The following is an 18,285-nucleotide window of genomic DNA, read 5'->3' as shown; positions in this document are numbered from 1 at the left end:
TCATACAACTCTTATCACAATCCATACATATACATACATCAATTGTATAAAGTACATCTGTACATTCTTTGCCCTAATCATTTTCTTTTCTTTTTTTACATTTTATTAGAGGCTCATACAACTCTTATCACAATCCATACATATACATACACTGGAGGAGAAAACAGTGGAACCAATGGTTCCGGGATGACATGGGAGAGGGAGAGGTTGGGGTAAGGAGGTGGTGTTGACCAACCCAGGGGCAGGGGAGCACCAAGTGATCCAAAATTAGTGGCAAGGAGGCTGTGATAGACCTGGTAGGGATTCAGTAAGGGTAATGTAACCAAGAGAAATTACTGAAACCCAAATGAAGGCTGAGCATGATAGTGGGATACAAGGAACGTAAAAGGAAATAGAGGAAAGAATTAGGTGACAAAGGGTATTTATAGAGGTCTAAATACTGGAATGTATATATGTAAATATATTTATATAGGAGTGTAGGGAAATAGATCTACGTTCATATATTTATAGGTTTAGTATTAAGACAGCAGATGGACATTGGACCTCCACTCAAGTACTTACTCAATGCAAGAACACATTTCTATTAAATTGGCATTCCATGACACACACTTTTCCAACACGATCGCTGAAGACAAATGTGTGCATAAGCAAATGTAGTGAAGAAGTGCTGATGGTGCCCAGCTATCAAAAGATATAGCATCTGGAGTCTTAAAGGCTTGCAGATAAACAAGCAGCCATCTAGCTCATAAGCATTAAAGCCCACATGGAAGAAGCACACCAGCCTGTCTGACCACGAGGTGTAGAAGGGTCCAGGTATCAGACTTTAAAGAACAAAAAATCATATCTGTGGGTGCCCATCTTCCCTATATGAGCACTGAAGACAAATGTATGCATAAGCAAATGTGGTGAAGAAACTTGATGGTGCCTGGCTATCAAAAGATATAGTGTTTGGGGTCTTACAGGCTTGAAGATAAACAAGCAGCCATCTAGCTCAGAAGCAACAAAGCCCACATGGAAGAAGCACATCAGCCTGTGTGACCACGAGGTGTTAAAGGAATCAGTTATCAGGCATGAAAGAACAAAAAAATCACATCATTTTAAATGAGGGTGAGTGCAAAGTGGAGACTCCAAGCCCATCGGTAGGCAACTGGACAGCCCCTTACTGAAGGGTTGTGGGGAGGAGATGAGCCTGTCAAGGTGCAGGGTAGTAACGATGAAACATATAACTTTCCTGTAGTTCTTAGAAAATTCCTCCCCCTGATTATCATGATCCCAATTCTACCTTACAATTCTTGCTAGACCAGAGGATGTACATTGGTACAGATAGCAACTGGAAACAGGGAATCCAAGACAGATGACCGCTTCAGGACCAGTGGTGAGAGTGGCCATGCCTGGAGGGTGGAAAGGGGGAACCAATTACAAGAATCTATATATAACCTCTTTCCTGGGGGATGGACAACAGACAAGTAGGCGAGAAGAGACATTGGACAGTGTTAAATATGACAAAATAATAATTTATGAATTATGAAGGGCTCATGAGGCAGGGGGAAAATGAAGAGCTGATATTAAGGGCTCAAGTAGAAGGCAAATGTTTTGGGAAAGATGATGGCAACAAATGTGGAAATGTTCTTGACACAATGAATGCATGTATGTATTGTGATAAGAATTGTATGAGCCTCCAGTAAAACAATAAAAAAAAGCATTCTAAGAATGAAATCTTATTTTTCTTTTAAGCCCTCCTCTGATGTAAAGTTGGGTCAAAAAAGAGAATGTAAAGATAACATATTTGCATGCTGTTGTGCCTGACTGAGTACCCTGGGAAACATGATGTTTCCAATAGCAGACAGGTTAAGATCCCGAGAATAATTGGAGAGATGGATTTGTAAGAGCATAAGGAAAGGTTTTGCATTGTAGCTGTGGGAAAGCAAAGCATTGTGGGAATACACCAGCAGATTTTCGTATGCATTTCATGGTAGGAGTTTTAAGGCTCTCATTTGATTGCTTCTATTTTATACATGAATAAGAAAAATGATACTAGTTTAGAATGAAGAGGGGGAAATTACGGCAATTTGAGAGGTCAGAGGGTGTGAAATTTTCATTTAGAGACCTGGAAAATGCCTTGACCAGCGAAAGGTAGACGGAAAACCATGCACCCCTGGCAGTCCACTTGAGATGAGTGGCCAAAGGATAGATATATTTTGAAAGCATAGGAAGTGTGAAAAGTTTAGCTTTGTGAAGGAAACAAGAGACAGTCGATATAGAAACTCAAAGTAAGGTGTCAAAACAAAATATGAACTTTCAAAATAAGTAGCTGGAATTCATGGACATTTTCAGTAGGACAGATTTCACCATGGGGGTGAAGTTGTCAAGCTGAAGAGATTTTGTGCCATGCTGAACGAGACCCCTTGGAAAGAGCAATGCTGTCTCAATAGAGAGATTCTGGGCTGAGTAATGAACCAGAGGTGAAAGAAGAAAGATCAGCCCAGAAGAATGTTATTTATATCCCAGGAAAAAAATCTAAATAGGGAACTCCTACTTATGAAAAGATGCAAGGGACCGTCATCCCTGTACTTACCCTTCAGAAGGAGTCAACACTGTCAGACAACCTCACTCTCCAAGCAGCACTGGGCTCTTCTTCAGTCTTCTCACTCCCCGGAGTGGTTGCAGCAGAAATTACAGAGCTTATGCAGAGGAATGCTGAGTAAGGGGAAGACAAAGGACCAGCTCTTCTTGTTCTATATCAGCCACGTGTAAAGGGGCCTATTATGGGGAGGAAACTATTTATCATGAAACAAATTTTGGAATTTGAATGGCCCTTGGGAACTTCATCATGAGCTATCAGTGTGAACTCAGAAACCCAAAGACTCTCCATTAGTAAATCGTGTGCATAAGAGCCACGAGAATACTCTCCACTCCTTTTATTTGTTTAATCAAGAGTTAGAGCAAGTGTGAAATGATTAATTAAATTTTAAAGTGATAGTAGAATATTTATTTTTAAAGTATGGTTTGTTTATATACTAGTAAGAACTTTCCCCCACTTCTTATAGCTTCTTTTCTCCCTCATTGCTTTTATTTTTTTTTTCAGCAAAATAATTTTATTTCCTAACACATGGGCGTATACATACGCATACACATCCGATGTGTGCATACCTTGCACATCTATGAATGACTACCGTATTACCCAAATTACAACCACTGTGAGATGTAATGTGCACATGCTGTTATCATAGCTGAAATATGAAAAACGCTTAGACATTCTGAGTATATGCGATTGCTCATAGTAGAATTTTCTTTCGATTAGTTCTACACATTGGAAGCTTTGAGAAGCTACTACTTTTGCATCCAGATGAAGAGAGGGTAGCGCTGTCCACTAATATTCCGTGTTCCAGAGAAATGCCATCAGTTTTTCTGGTGATGGTACCATTTTTTCACATCTGCTGGTATTGTGCAGCCAGATTCACAAGGTGGTGGCAAAGCATCCACAATGGCTTTGGCAGCACCAGTGTCACACTTGAAGGGGCTCTCCGACACTGTTGTGTTCATGCAACTGATTCCTTTTCCATCTGTTTTCTTAGTCACCAGTACTTTCCAATGGTCATGGGTGCTTTTAATAATATCAATGGCAAAATCCTTATCTTTAAATTCTGCATCGAAAGCAAACTGGTTTTCTGGTTTTCCATCGGGAACCTTGTACCTTCGGAACCAGTCCACAGTAGCTTCTAGATACCCGGGCTTCAGACGTTTGACATCGCTAATGTCATTGAAACTGGCCGCGTCCGGGTCATCCACATTAATGGCGATGACTTTCCAGTCTGTCTCCCCTTCGTCAACCATGGCGAGGATGCCCAAAACTTTCACACGGATTATCTCTCCCCTCGTGCACACCTTGCCTCCAATTTCACAAACATCAATCGGGTCATTGTCACCACAACAGCCAGTGTGTGTGTCATTGTGTCCTGGGTCTTCCCAAGTCTGAGGGATGGCACCATAGTTCCAAATGTAGCCTGTATACGGGAACAAATTGGCAACAGAACGGAGCTTTCCTTTTTTCAGACTTGCTTGATTGGGTTTAAAGGGTCCTTAGTAGCAATCTCCATTTTGGCGTTAGACCATCGGGGCACTTCAACCACCATGTGGAACACATCCTGAGCTGCATAAATTGGAATATCATGAAATGGAGATATGTATTGTCCTTTCTCGTTTTTGAGGAAGACGCGGTACTCGAGGGTGAAGGGCGCGGCGCGCTCCTGGCTGCTGAAGCCGCTCATGGTGCCGGAGGCCAGCCGCCGCCGCTCGCACAGACCCAGGGGCCCGCACGCGGAGCCCACTGACCCACCGAGACGCCCGCACCTGCGCACTGCGAGGACTCCGTTGCTTTCATTAATGTAATATGAAATCCTAATGTCCATTTACAGGTTAAGAGCAAGCATGCAATTAGTAGTAGTTACCATCAGAGAACTTCAGTTATTCAGATCCAATAAGAATTCAGAAGCTGAGAGACTTTTTGTAATAAAAACACACAGTTGTTAAATCCTTAAGTCCTGGTGGCACTGGAGGAAATATTAGACTGCTAGTCACAAGGTCAGTGGTTCAAATCCACTGACCCCTCAGCAATAGAAAGTTGAGGCTATGAGCTCTCTTAAATGTGTATAGTCTTGGAAAGCTTATATACAGGATCTCTTAAGAGTCAGAATAGGCTCAAGGGCAATGGGCTTGGGTTTAGTTGTTAAGTCAATTCTCACTCATAGCGATCTCTAGAGCAGAGTCCAACTGCCCCATAGGGTTCTCAATGCTGTACCTCTTTGCAAAATCAGATTGCTTCATCTGTCTACTGCTGAGTAGATTGCAATGAATGAGATAAAGCCAAGTGCATGAATTGCTGAGAGTAAAGGTGAGGGTCTGCTCTGTAAAGGAGCCGATTGCCTTTTGCTTAGCACTCACCCTCTAGGTTCTTTCTTATTCTCATAGCACTCTATGAAGGACAAGGCAAAGAATCCACCAAACTAAAAAAAAAATAAGAAAGCTTAGTATTTCATCTGGATTTCTGATCCACTTTTCACTGATCTTCAGCTCTGGAAAGTATTTCTTTACATCAGTTTTTTGCAATATTTGTATATGATTCTACAATATTACATACACTATCTTATTAAACAATAGCAAAATGTAAACTTTTGGGCATTTGAAATATTTGCACCATAGTTTGAATTTCTAAAAAAAATCCTGAAATCTTAGGCCCAACATTAAAAATGCTCTTTTTGACCCAAAATGAGTTGGGACACTAGAACGGGCCAGGTTTGCCTGAGAAATAATCTATACTAGAAGACTGAAGCAAAGGTAGGTCTGATTTGAAAAGATTCACAATTCAGTATTTTCTTCAATGCTGATTCAGGATATTGATATGTGCTGGTGAACTGATTCAGTAGAACTGCCCCCTGGGGTTTCCTAGGCTGACAACTTTAAAGGAGTGCATCACTCTTCTCCCATGGAGCATCTAGGGAACTTGAACCACTGGATATTTGGTTACTGACCAATAAGTAATCACTAGGAATGAAGACATGTGACTTGGCCTTCCAAGTACATTCAAAAATATTGTGTATCTAATATCCTACAAAGAAGTGCTGGGGTATAGTGGCTCCGAGTTGACCTACAATCTGCCTGGTCAGCAGTTTGAAACCACGGACGGCTCCAAAGGAGCAAGACCAGGCTTTCTACTCCCGGAAACACTTACAGTCTTGGAAACTCACAGGAGGTCACTAAAAGTCAGCATTGACTCATGGGATTGAATGTATTGTCCGGCTAAGAGTCCCTGAGTGGTACAAATGCTCATCCGCTAGCAAAACATCCTGAAGGCTTCTGTTCACACAACACTGTCCTGAAAACAGCCTGGTGATCAGTTTTGAAACATCAGTCATCGATCACTCTATTGAGCACAGTTCTGCTCTGACACATACTGAGTCCTGCTTGGTGGAAATACTGACTTCATCCCTGTGGCTCAAATTTCTGCCAGACAATAGACAGGTCTGTAACAGGTACAATAACTTTAGGGAGGCATGCACACCTACTTCCTATCACCTATAGAACCGAAGCACATAGTCTCAAAGTGGTAGGAAAGTGAGGAATGGAAACCGGAAACACAAGGAGAAGTGGACAAGTGGGGGTGCATTGAAGGGATGGAAAGGAATGAGATAAGGCAAAATGTATAGGAGTTCTTGAACTAAAAGCAGATGAGCTGCTCTGTAGTCCTCCTAATTCATAGAAGCAACTCAAGGACAAACTGACTTGGGTTGTTCGGCTCATGTTGATTCTTATCTACTACTTTCAGTTAGTATCCTTTCTCACATAGTAATTAAAACATGACTTTTTTTTGCCATAGCTCTTTCATGATTAAAGAAAATGTCTTCTAACACTTCTCCCTCATACTGGTGGCAATTGTTTTTGATTGTTATTAAACGATCATATTATTGGAGACTCTTTTGTAAAAGATCATTTTATTGGGGGCTCCTCATACTCTTGTTACAATCCATACATCAATTGTTTCAGACATATTTGTACATATGTTGCCATCATTCATTTTTAGACATTAGCTTTCCATTGACCCCTTGGGATCAGCTCCTCCCTGCCCCGCCCCATACACACCCTCATGATACCTTGATAAATTATTTTTATTTTCATCTTACACCCACCACAGTCTCCCTTCCCCCATGCTTTCTGTTATTCATCCCCCTGGAGAGTGGTGGTGGTGGTAGTTATGTGTTCATCATTGTAATTGGTTTCCCCTTCCTCTCCTCCTCTCCCCACCTTCCCCCTACCCTTCTTATACCACGAATGCCATTTCTGTTCCTGGATTCTGCATATCATAAGCTCTTATCACTTATCTATACCTGCATACATAATCCAGTATAGGCCACAGTGAAAGGCAGGCCTGGGATCATGATAGTTGTGGTGGGGAAGGTGAGGAGGAAGCCTCAAGGAGGAATAGTGTGTGCTTCATCAGTGCTTTACTGAATCCTAGTTGACTCATCCCTTCTCTGGGACCCTTCTGTGAAGGGATGTCCCATTGTCTACAGATGAGTTTCCGGTCTTACTCCGACACCCCTCGTTTTCAACAATATGTTTTTTTGTTTGTTGGTTTGTTTGTGTTAATTCTTATCAGGAACTCCTGCATACTCTACACATCTGTCATTTCATGCACATTCACAAAGCAATATGTTTGCCCCAGACATCTTGACTGCCTTAGGCCGGTGATGTTTAATAATGCCCACATGGTGTCATTCAACTTTTCTCTCCTCTCGGTGCTCTCTCGTTAGGGCATCTTACCTTCCCTTTCCCCCAGGTTAGCACACAGCTTCCTTCTAGCCAGCAGTTTGCCACCTCTCTCCCTCCTGTGAGCCATCGAAGGTGGTTTCCTTCAGGAGAAGAGCCCTTTCTTGACCTTTACAACACGGGGCTCATAAAACGTATCTGGCTGTAATTGTCTAATTTCAGTCAGCATAGGCCCTCTAGGCCCCCCCACGTTATGCGGTGCTTTGTACCCCCTTATTCTTTAATGGTTATGGTTGGTACATTCCATTGCATGTACATAACATAAGTTGTTTATCCTTTCTAAAACAAGTACAAGGATTGCTATGTATTGCTATTTCCAACAGTTCAAAGAGTCACCATCCTGATTTCTACAGTGTTTGTACTGTTTTATCGTCCCACTAACAGCGCATGAGGGGGACAGTATCGCTACATCCTCTCCAGAATTTGTTCTTTTCTGGGTTCTTTTGTTTGTTTGGTTTTTTTAGCTTTTAATTTTTGAGCTATTAATTCTGGGGTGTTATATTCTGAAGTGTCAATAGGGAATCAATTGTCATTAATCGGCACAAATTTTGCAGAAAAAGTAATTGCTGAGCCTCACACGGGGTGCCAGGGAGTGCAACTTTAAATTCCAACAGGCGTTTTCTTTGTTTCTCTAGTTTTGATGATAAAATACTCCTTTCTCTTTTACTAGAAAACATTGTTTTACTTTTGTCCAGGAGAAAAGCATTCAATTATGTCACTAGAAAGGTCATTGTGCTTTATTCTCCAGCAAGGCAGAGACTTCAGTGACCGCACACTGCTGGTTGAGAACAGGACGGGCGCTGGAGACTCAAGGTTAATACATCTGCGGTACGGCAAAATCCACTGTTTAGAAATTCATCTTCATGCTCCCCATTTGCTCTTTGGTTTTGACCTTCCTTGGTTGGAATTGCCCCTCACAGACCACCTTGTCACAGCACTTGCTCGTGTCCTGTCCACAGATGATCTAATTAGGGTTTCTGGTATTTATTGTTACTACTTTTATCACAAGTTTATATTTCTAAAAGTCACTATTAAGATATTGGTCCAGTTTTTGAGAACTGAAGACACTATATACCACAAACCTAAAAAAAAAAAAAAAGAAGAAGAAGAAGCAAGCAAATGTACCATAAATTAGCATTAGTACGGAGGCTACAAAGGAGAATAGGTTAGCTGCAACAAATTGTATCCTGTTAACTGTATGCTGGGGATGAGGAAATTACCAAGGCAGTCCTTAAGGATCAGCTTAAACTTTTCATAAAGGGGCTGGTTTAAGAATGTTATTGAATTTCTTTGAATTCCAAATCTGTGAAATGGAAGGGAGGAAAATAGTTTCAATACTTTTTCTTCTGAATCTGCCAAATTGCAAGCCACTTTGTAAAGGCCATCAATCATCACTGGGCATACTCTGTGAAACATTTATTTAGAGTAAATAGCTATAAGAATTTGTCCTTATAAGAGGTGTGTGTGTGTCTGGGGGGGGGTTGTCTAGGTTGATTGTGTTTGAGAGCTATCTAACTTTTACCTGTTCATCTGTAGGAATAATGAAGAAATGTGTCTATAATTTTCACTTGTGGAATATCTCAATGGTAAATGAATTTGGAGTGCTCTTTATTACCCCAAATATTTTAAAATGAAGATTACTCAAAATCCAAACCCATGCTATTCCGTTAATTCTGACTCATAAGGAACCCATAAGACAGTAGAATAGCCCTTCTGGGTTTCTGAGACTGAACTTGTAATGGGTGTAGAAAACCTCATCCTTCTCCCAGGAAGCGGTTGATGGTTTCAAACTGCTGACCTTTCAGATAGCAACCCAATGTATAATCCACTATGAAACAGGTCCCCAGAATTGCGGGGCAACAAGTGAAAATGGACTATCGTATTCAAACTGTTGCGGTGTGATTTTAGACACAGTAACAGTTACAGAACGCTGTCGAAAGGCTCTGTAGTCCCTGTCTTAAATACAGAACAACGACAAAAGCAAATGCCCTAAACACACTGCCACAGAGTTGATTCCATCTTGTCGTGACCCAATATCGCGTTTCTGAAACTAAATCTTTATGGGAACAGACAGCCTCATCTTTCTCCCATGAAGCAGCTGGTGGATTTGAACCACTGGTACAGTGGTGGGTAGTCCAAAACCTGACTCACAGCATCACCAGGAACCCCTTAATATATAGGTGTATATTTCTATGGAGAATCCTTCTAAATATTTGTGAAAAAATTTCATTATCCTCTAATTCATTTCCCATGATATTTTTGGAGCCCCTTCATATGCTTGTGTTCATAAAACATATGTATATGCATCTATATGTCTATTTTACATATATACACTTACATAATTAGAGTCATATACATATACAGAGAAAGGGAGAAAATTATTTGACCTCACGTCCATCACTATCATCTTTGTCCAGCCACCATCATCCCTCAGCTGGATGATGGAAATGATCTCCAAGTAAGGCTCTCCAACTTTGGTTCCCTGCTGTAAAAAGGGAGGCTTCAACATGTTCATGGAAAATGGAAATAAAAGAAAATTTTCTCACGAACTTTTGAAGTCCCCTTGTATAATCTCTCAGAGAGAGTTCCAGTGGCATAGTGGTTGCACGTTAGGCTGCTAACTACAAGATCAGCGGTTCAAAACTACCTCCCACTCTTTAGGAGAAAGATGAGATTTTCTACCCCCATAAAGAGTCACAGTCTTAGAAACCTACAGGAGCACTTCCACCCTATCAAATAGGGTCACTTTGAGTCAGAATTGACTCGATGGCAGTGAGTTTAGTTTTTCTGGTGTGTGTATTCTTAACACAAAAGGCAGCTTATTCTATTAAAACAGATTTGATCGTGTTACTCTACTGCTTCAAAAATAAAAAAGCCTTGTGCACATCGAATATGAACACCCTCTCTTTCTCTTTACCAGCCATTCTCTAGTTTACTCTCTGCCCTGGAGCCACACGGGCCTCCTGGGACACACCAGGCGGTTTCTTGCCTAGTGGTCCCAGTAATTCCATTCCCTCAGCCTACTCTAGCTGGACATACTATACATAGCTTTTCTGCCTCACCTCTTTGGGGTTTTAACTTGGAAGCCATTCTCTTAATATGGAATGTCTTAATGACTCTATTAAAGAGTCTCATCTCCATTTCTTCATCTGTTTTCGGGATTGATCCCCTAATCTCTTGTAGGGCCCAGGATTCATGAACCTAGAGGGACAGCAAGTAGAATAAGGGTTTGGGGGACAAGGGAAGGGTATAGTGGTCGGGTTGGGGGGGAGGACAGTGAGAGGTGGCGGCTGTAAAGGGCAGCGAGGATAAGGACTCCAAGAAGAATGTTTGGGAAGTGATTGTGGTAGCAATTGTTCAATACTGCTTGAGATAATTGAATTATGGAACGATATGATGTATGTATTAACTCCTAATACAAAATAAATAAGTATTTATTTTTTAACAAAGAGTCTTTTGGATTCTCTTTTCCCCTCCTTTCACTAGCCCCATCCATTTTATTGTTTTATTCCCTAGAACTTATTACTATCTGATAACTGTGTTCCTTTATTTCTTTTTAATCTGTCTCTCCCACTACAATGTGAGTTTCATGAGGCACAGATTGCCACCTGATTTCTACACTGTTCTATGGTGAAGACATAGGTCATTATTTGACTATAAACTTAGTTTGAGTACCACTTTCAGAATAGAGATGGGTTTTCACAGTTGCGACCTGTCAGTCAATCACCATGCTTTTCTTGTACGGTGACTCCAACAGGGCACAAGCTGCTAGTCTTTTGGTGATGATGTGGAGTGTATTGGGTATTCAAACATTTATGATGTGGAGTGTATTGTGTCTTCAAACATTTTGTGTTGTAAGGCCTAACTGTTGGATGTTTAGATATGATCCTGCTTAGGAATGATGGTTTCTTTATTTAGTAGATGAGACCATGCCGATATAGGGTTGTCTTAGTCATCTTCGGGATATAAAATGGCTAAGGAGACATAGAGGGGAGTAAACAATATAAATCTCACTGTCCTCAAGTTGATTCTACTCATAGAGACCCTATAGGACAGAGTACACCTGCTCCCGTAGGTCTCTGAGATTGTAACTCTTTTAAGAATAAAAAGCCTCATCTTTCTCCCACAGAGGTAGGCAGGTGGTTTTGACCAGCCTACCTTGCAGGTCGCGGCAGTGGACTTGCCCAGAGAGGTGAGGAAGCACAAATGAAGACACACTGATGACCTATGTACAGCTAAGGAACCAAGGAAGAGAAACTGAAAGAGGCTTGGATTGTTCGTCAGAGGGTACAAGAAAGATTTCCAACCTGAATTTGAACTTCTAGCCTCTAAATTGTGAGAAGGTAAATTTCTATTCATTAAAACCACCCACTGATGATGAATCTTGAAATGAGCCCAACAACTATATGTAGCAAGCCCCACTCACCAAAGAGACCAGAGATGTGCATGTTGGAAGCTATAAAAATATAGAGCAGAGGCAGGTGCTTTCTGAGCCATCAGTTTATATAACTGAGCTGTGCCTACAGAGTTTTTAAACCTGGGCAATATTTTCTTGGACTATGAAGTTTATATGTGGCTGCCCTCTTCACAGCCTGGCTCATATTATGTATTTCCCTTTTGTTTTATATGAATATGATAAAGTGCAATAACGAAGGAAAGGTGGAGCAACTGAGATCTGCCTTATTTCCAACCTGTCACCTCCACGGAGCTCCATAGAAGGGTCAGTCTGATATCGTACAGGAGTGTGGTCGCCGGGCCGTGAGCTGAGCAAGTCAACTCTGGCCACACGGAGCATTGAACAATGACCAAGTCTTCCTCTCAGCGCAGCTAAAGTCCAGCCTCTCTTTCCTGAGCATTTAGTCAGAGGGGGCTTTAAGGGAACGGGACACACTGATACTTAAGACACACATAGTCAAGAAAGTAAAGTCTCTAAAAGTGTTGTTTAAAACGTTTTCTGAGTCTTAATTCTTGGCCCATTACTTTTTCCATGGGTCCAGCCATTCTTCTGTAGTCAGCTCGTCTTTAACCCAAATAATTAGGGCCATCAGTACGGTAACCTGCAAACAGTCACTTGCCTTGTACTTTAGCTTGCCTCGCGTTGTATATGTCTTCCAAGGCATCTTCAGTCCCGAGACCCTACATGAAGCTTAGAGTTCAGTGAATCGAAAGTCTGTTCGTTGTGAACAGCTTTCATCAACATGGAATTAGCTAACAACTCTTGTCAAAGACAATTAAGAGAAGAAGCTATATATTAAAAATGCAGACTGCTCCCCCCTCTCCAAAATTCCACAGACAATAAGCAAACGTTCCCCTGAAGAAAACCAGTCTGAGAGGGATATATTTTTCTTTCTGTCGAATGTCTGTGTTTTCTAAGCCCATTTCATGTTTTAAGAAATGAGGACAGGGAGGGGAAAAGTTTATATTGGTTTGAAATAACATGTGTGATTTTGTCAGTTAGAAATGAAAACAGCCCAACCTTTGTTCCGCCCAAACTAGAGGAGCTCGAGGGCTGGACATGCCTGCCTGTGGCAAGCGAGCCTGCTCTGTGAAGTCACCCGCTACTGCAAAGGCTCCATTGGCAGGTTGTTGCTTTCCTTTACAATAATTGCCTTTCTTTTAGATGTCAGTGTTTCCCTTTTGTGTTTACGGTAACAGAGGGATGCTTTATTGCATTTCGCCAGGCTGGTTGCCATGGTGATCAGCAGTTGCTGTATGCGGTAAAAATAACCCTCCTTCCTTGATAGATTTCACTTGAGTGAAAATAACCCTTAAAAATAGGTTGAAATTTACATACTAACTCTGGCAGCAGGTTCAAGTGTGGAAAGGAATGAATTTCCTCCTGACTTGACAAGCTATTAGGCCAGGGCCTCCTGGATGCGGGTGAGCAAAGGAGAGTGTTCTAGGCTAGGATAAGGGCCACCACGTGTCCGCACAAAACCAGCCCAGGCCTTGCCCTTTTCTCTGACCTTTCTTCATCATGCTTGGAGAGATTATCCGGAAAAATCAAAACTTGGGTGGACATGGAAATCAAAAGTCTGGGTGAGGAAACCGTATCTCAAACTGAGTTCCACAGGCCACTGCTCCAGAAAGTGCAAATGCGCTGCTACTCCACAGTCCATGAAGAAGGTTCTCCGCCACCACAGGGATATGAGAAACCTACTCTGAAAAAATATGCTTATGCTTAGGTTTCTGAGACTAGCCGCACTCAAAATTCCCCTTTCTACTGTATTGAATAGACATTCCAAACTATTTAAATGTGCCTATGCTTGACAAATAAAAATCAAAATAATTTAATTTGGGGAAACATTTAGAATCCTTCAAATTCATTTCCTTCAATGCTTTTCATGATTTTATGAAGATGAATTAGCAAACTAAAAAATCTCCAACCTTCTGTACGTGTTTTTGCCCAAGAAATCATGATGAAAAAAGTACAGTGCGTGTGATAGTCGTACATTTGGTAGCATAAACTAAATGATTTCACATAGGAAAAGTATACCATCTCTAGAAGTTGCGACAGAATTATAGGGTAAATTATATTTTCGAAAATAATTATAATTAAGTACACACTTACTTCAGTCATCTCAGGCATTGGTTCTTCATGGTAATAGTCCCATATTTGAACATTTAAAGCATTATTGTATGTAACATGTTTATCTCATTGGTAAATGAATAGATAAATATTCATTTCCTATCCACCTCCTAAGAATTTCTGGAAATTAACCAGATGCTTCCTAAAAGACTAACCTAAGCCTTAAAAGACTAGCCTAAGCCTTTCTTTTATTAGAAGTATGAGAAGGATTAAAAGCATGTGGAAATTTTGAATTAAGATAATGGAGGATTTCCAAGGAAATCTGTGAAGCCTCCATGTATACTTATTTTATTCTTGGTTTACTGAATTTTAAGGTACTGAAAACATTCATCTTATTAGCTTGTTACCTCTGGCAATGTATCATTGTACCTTGAAAGGAGGAGCCATGACCTGATCATGATAATACATCTGAAAATATGCCTATTTATATACATTATATGTGTACATCTATGTACATCTATTAATCTATTTACATATATCTAAATTTAACAATATCAAGACATTTTACACTTATACATACATGCATAAACATACACACACCACACATACATATACATATATGTTTATCTAGATATATTGAGTAGGTCGCTTCAAAAAGTATGGGGAAAACCCCATTACTTTTTCATTCTATTTTTCCATGAATTTTTAAAGTCACCTCTGTACATAGTTATAGCTGTGTGTCTGTGTGTATGTGTGTATGTGTGCGTGTGTGTGAATCTCCAAAGATCAGTTAATGTGTCACAATTTGTATTACGCAACAGTGGAGCCATACCCTGTCACTTAACAGCAGTCACACAGGGCATCCTAGACCATCGGGAGGTGCAAATGGCTCAGAAGGTCACTTTTGTCACCACAGCTTCCCTAAGCACCACAGAGCTGATGTGATGCCGTGGTGTGGCAGTTGGGGATCACCTGCTGCTTGGCAAACAGCAAGGCTCACCCTATATCTGACCACACTCCAGGTCTCCACATGAAATCTTGAGAGCATCACCGCTCTGTTCTTCTGGCCTGGAGAAAGGTGTCAACAGCTGCTCTCCTTCAGTCTTCAGTCAAGTGGTGGCGACTGAGAAGGTAGCAAAGAGGCCTCTTTAGAAGTGACTTCCATGTCTCCTTCCCCTCTCTCAAGATCCTCTTACTGCAACTTCCTTGCAGCTCAACCCCACAGACCTGCTGCACTTCTCCTGCCCTGCCCACCCTGGACTCATTATAGACCGAGCTTGAGCTGGCTCCTCTGCCTCACTCAGGCAATAAAACTACCTGGGACCTAGATATTTCCATTCATGAACCTCCTCCTCCTCCTCCTCCTCTTCTTCCTCCCTCTCTTCCTCTTCCTCCTCCTCCTCTTCCTCCTCCTTCCCTTTCTTTTCCTTCTCCTCCTCTTCCTCCTCCTTCTCTTCCTCCTCCTCCTCTTCCTCCTCCTTCTCCTCCTCCCTTCTCCTTCCTTAAGTACAAAATAGTAAGATTGTCTGATTATTGTAGGAAATGTAAAATAGCAGATAACAAAATAGTTGCTATGTGAAAAGTAGGTGTACACAAATATGCTCTTATTAGATGCTGTCCATTCAGCTCTGACGCACAGCTCCCCTATGTATAACCAAAGAAAGCACAGATCGTTCTACACCAGCCTTACGCGTGTTCTTATGTTTGAACCCACTGTGGCAGCCACTGTGTCACTCCATCTCATTGAGACCTTCCTCTTTTTCGCTGCCCCTCCATTGTATCAAGCATGCTGTCCTTCTCCAGTGACTGGTCTCTCCTGATAATATGTGCAATGTCGGTAAGAAAAAATCGTGCCATCTTGGTTCTAAGAAGCATTCTGATTCTACTTCTTTCAAGACAGATGTGTTTGTTCTTTTGGCAGTCCATCACCAGTATCACCAGTATCTTCATCACCAGTATCCTAATTAAATGCCTCCCTTCTTCTTCAGTCTTCCATCTTTAATATCAAACTTTCACATGAAGATGAGGCAATTGGAAATACCATGACTTGGATCAGGTGCATCTCAGTCCTCAAAGTAACAAATGTGCTTCCCAACACTTTAAGGGGCCTTGGGCAATATATTGTGGAACTAAGCTCCACAAAAATCTTTGACATCAATCTCTTCTCCAATTTTCATATTACCGCTTGGTCCAGTTGTGAGAATCTTAGTTTTCTTCACAGTTAGTTGTAATCCACTGTGAAGGCTGCAAACCTTGATCTTCATTAGCAGGCGCTTCAAATCCATCTCCCTCTCAGGAAGCAAATGTGACATCTGCAGATGACAGCTTGCTAGTAAGTCTTCTTGTAATCCCAATGCCACATTTTTCTTCATAAAACCCAACATCTCTGATTATTTTCTCAGCAGAAAGATTGAATAACTATGATGAGAGGCTGTAAGTCTGATGCATGCTTCCCCTCCTTTTAAACCATACTGAACACCCTTGTAATATTTGAAGAAGTTCCTCTTGATATATGTATAGGCTCCTCATGATCGCAATGAACACTTCTGGAATTTCCATTTTTTCTCCAGGATACTCACAGTGCATTTTGAATGCCTTTGTGTAGTCAATGAAATACAAGTAGACACCTTCCTTGTATTCTCTGTTTCAGTCAAGATCCATCTATGTCAGCAGTGATATCCTTTGTTCAACGGCCTCTTCTGACTCAGGCTTGGACCTCTGGCAGCTCCCTGTCAATGTACTGCTACAACCGTTGTTGGACAACTTTCTCAAACATTATACTTGCATATGATATTAATGTCATTGTTCTAAAATTTGGGCATTCTGTTGTGCCACCTTTCTCTGGAATGGGCATAAATGTGTATTTCTTCCAGGTAGTTGGCTAAGTAACTATCTTCCAAATTTCTTTGCACGGAGGAGTATGGGCTTCCAGTGCTGCATCAGCTATTGAAACATGGCAATTGGGGTTCCATTATTCTTGGAGCCTTGTTTTTGGCTAATGCTCCCAGTGTAGCTTAGACTTTCTCCTTCAGGACCAGTTGTTCTTGCTCATCTGCTACCTCCTGAAATGACTCAACATGGACGGATTCTTGTTGGTACCATTTTCTTTGGATGCTTCTTGCATCATTTAGTATTTTTCCCATGAAATATTTCAATATTGCTACTCGAGGCTTGGTTTTTATTAATTCTTTCAGTGTAAGATGTGCTGAGTGTATTTTACCTTTTTGGTTTTCTAACTGTAGGTCTTTGCATATTTTACGATAATATTTTGCTGTGTGTTTTCTAGCTTCCCTTTGATATTTTTTATTCAGCTCTTTGACCTTATCTTTTCTTCCATTTGAATTAACTACTGAAAGATTAAGAGCAAGGTTCAGAGTATCTTCTGACATCCATTTTGAACTTTTCTTTCTTTCCTGTCTTTTTAATGACCCTTTACTTCCTGCGTGTATGATGTTCATGATGTCATCTCACAGATCATCGGGTTTTCTGTAATTAGGATTTAATGCATCAAATCTGTTCTTGGGATATTCTTAAAATTTGGGTGGGATTTGCTCCAGGTCATATTTTGTCTGGTGGAATTGTTTTCATTTTCTTTAGTTTCACCTTGAATTTACAGATGAGCAATTGGTGGCTTTCCATAGTTGGCCCCTCGCCTGATTTTAGCTGCTTCCCTATTGCCTCTTCCCACAGTTGTAGTCTAATTGATTTCTGTCTGTGTTGTTGAAAAAAATGCATTTTTGATGGAAAAAAATTATTTGTTGGTCTCCCCAAATTTTTTCATGTGATCTATAGCTTCATGTTCATGACCAAGACTGTTTTACAGCTCCTGTTCCCTCCTCTTTGTTTTGGGATTCTAATCACCAATAATTCTCAATGCATCTTGATTGCATATTTGATCAATTTCAGACGGAATGTTTTGGTGGAATTCTTCAATTGATGCATCACTAGCTTTAGTGGTTGGTATATCAAGTTGGAAAATAGTTGTGTTGAATGGATATCCTTGTATATGGACAGATAAAATCCTGTCACAGACTTCATTGTACTTCAAGATAGCTCTTGAAATGTCCCTTTTGACATTAAATGCAATGCCATTCCTCTTGATTGTCAATCCCAGCATATTAAACCATATGATTTTCTAATTCAAAATGGTCAATACTAGTATAAGTATTAATTTTTAGTGACTTCCAATTTTCCTAAATACATACTTCCTAGAACATTGCACATTCTTATTGTTAATTTATGTTTGCAGCAGTTTATTCTTATTTTGAGTCACGCCTCACCAGCAAATGAGGGTCCCTGTGGTAGTTACACAATTTCATGCAATTTGATAAAAGAATGAAGGGGTGGAGTTTCACCTGTCAATCAGGTCACAGCCTGATGATCCCTGCTTGTGGGTGTGACCTTCTTATGAGGGTTCTGGGAACTAGCTCTCC

At 40.9% G+C, this 18,285-nt stretch overlaps 1 pseudogene; it reads right to left on the bottom strand.

The window, feature by feature from the left end:
* Positions 1 to 3,067: 3,067 nt before the first annotated feature.
* Positions 3,068 to 4,362, bottom strand: LOC142462414 (inorganic pyrophosphatase pseudogene; annotated as a pseudogene).
* Positions 4,363 to 18,285: the final 13,923 nt, after the last annotated feature.

The sequence above is a fragment of the Tenrec ecaudatus genome, chromosome 1 (assembly GCF_050624435.1).
Source record: "Tenrec ecaudatus isolate mTenEca1 chromosome 1, mTenEca1.hap1, whole genome shotgun sequence".
Lineage (NCBI taxonomy): Eukaryota > Metazoa > Chordata > Mammalia > Afrosoricida > Tenrecidae > Tenrec > Tenrec ecaudatus.
Note: the sequence above shows the minus strand (reverse complement) of the source record. Positions and strands in the feature narration are given on the sequence as shown.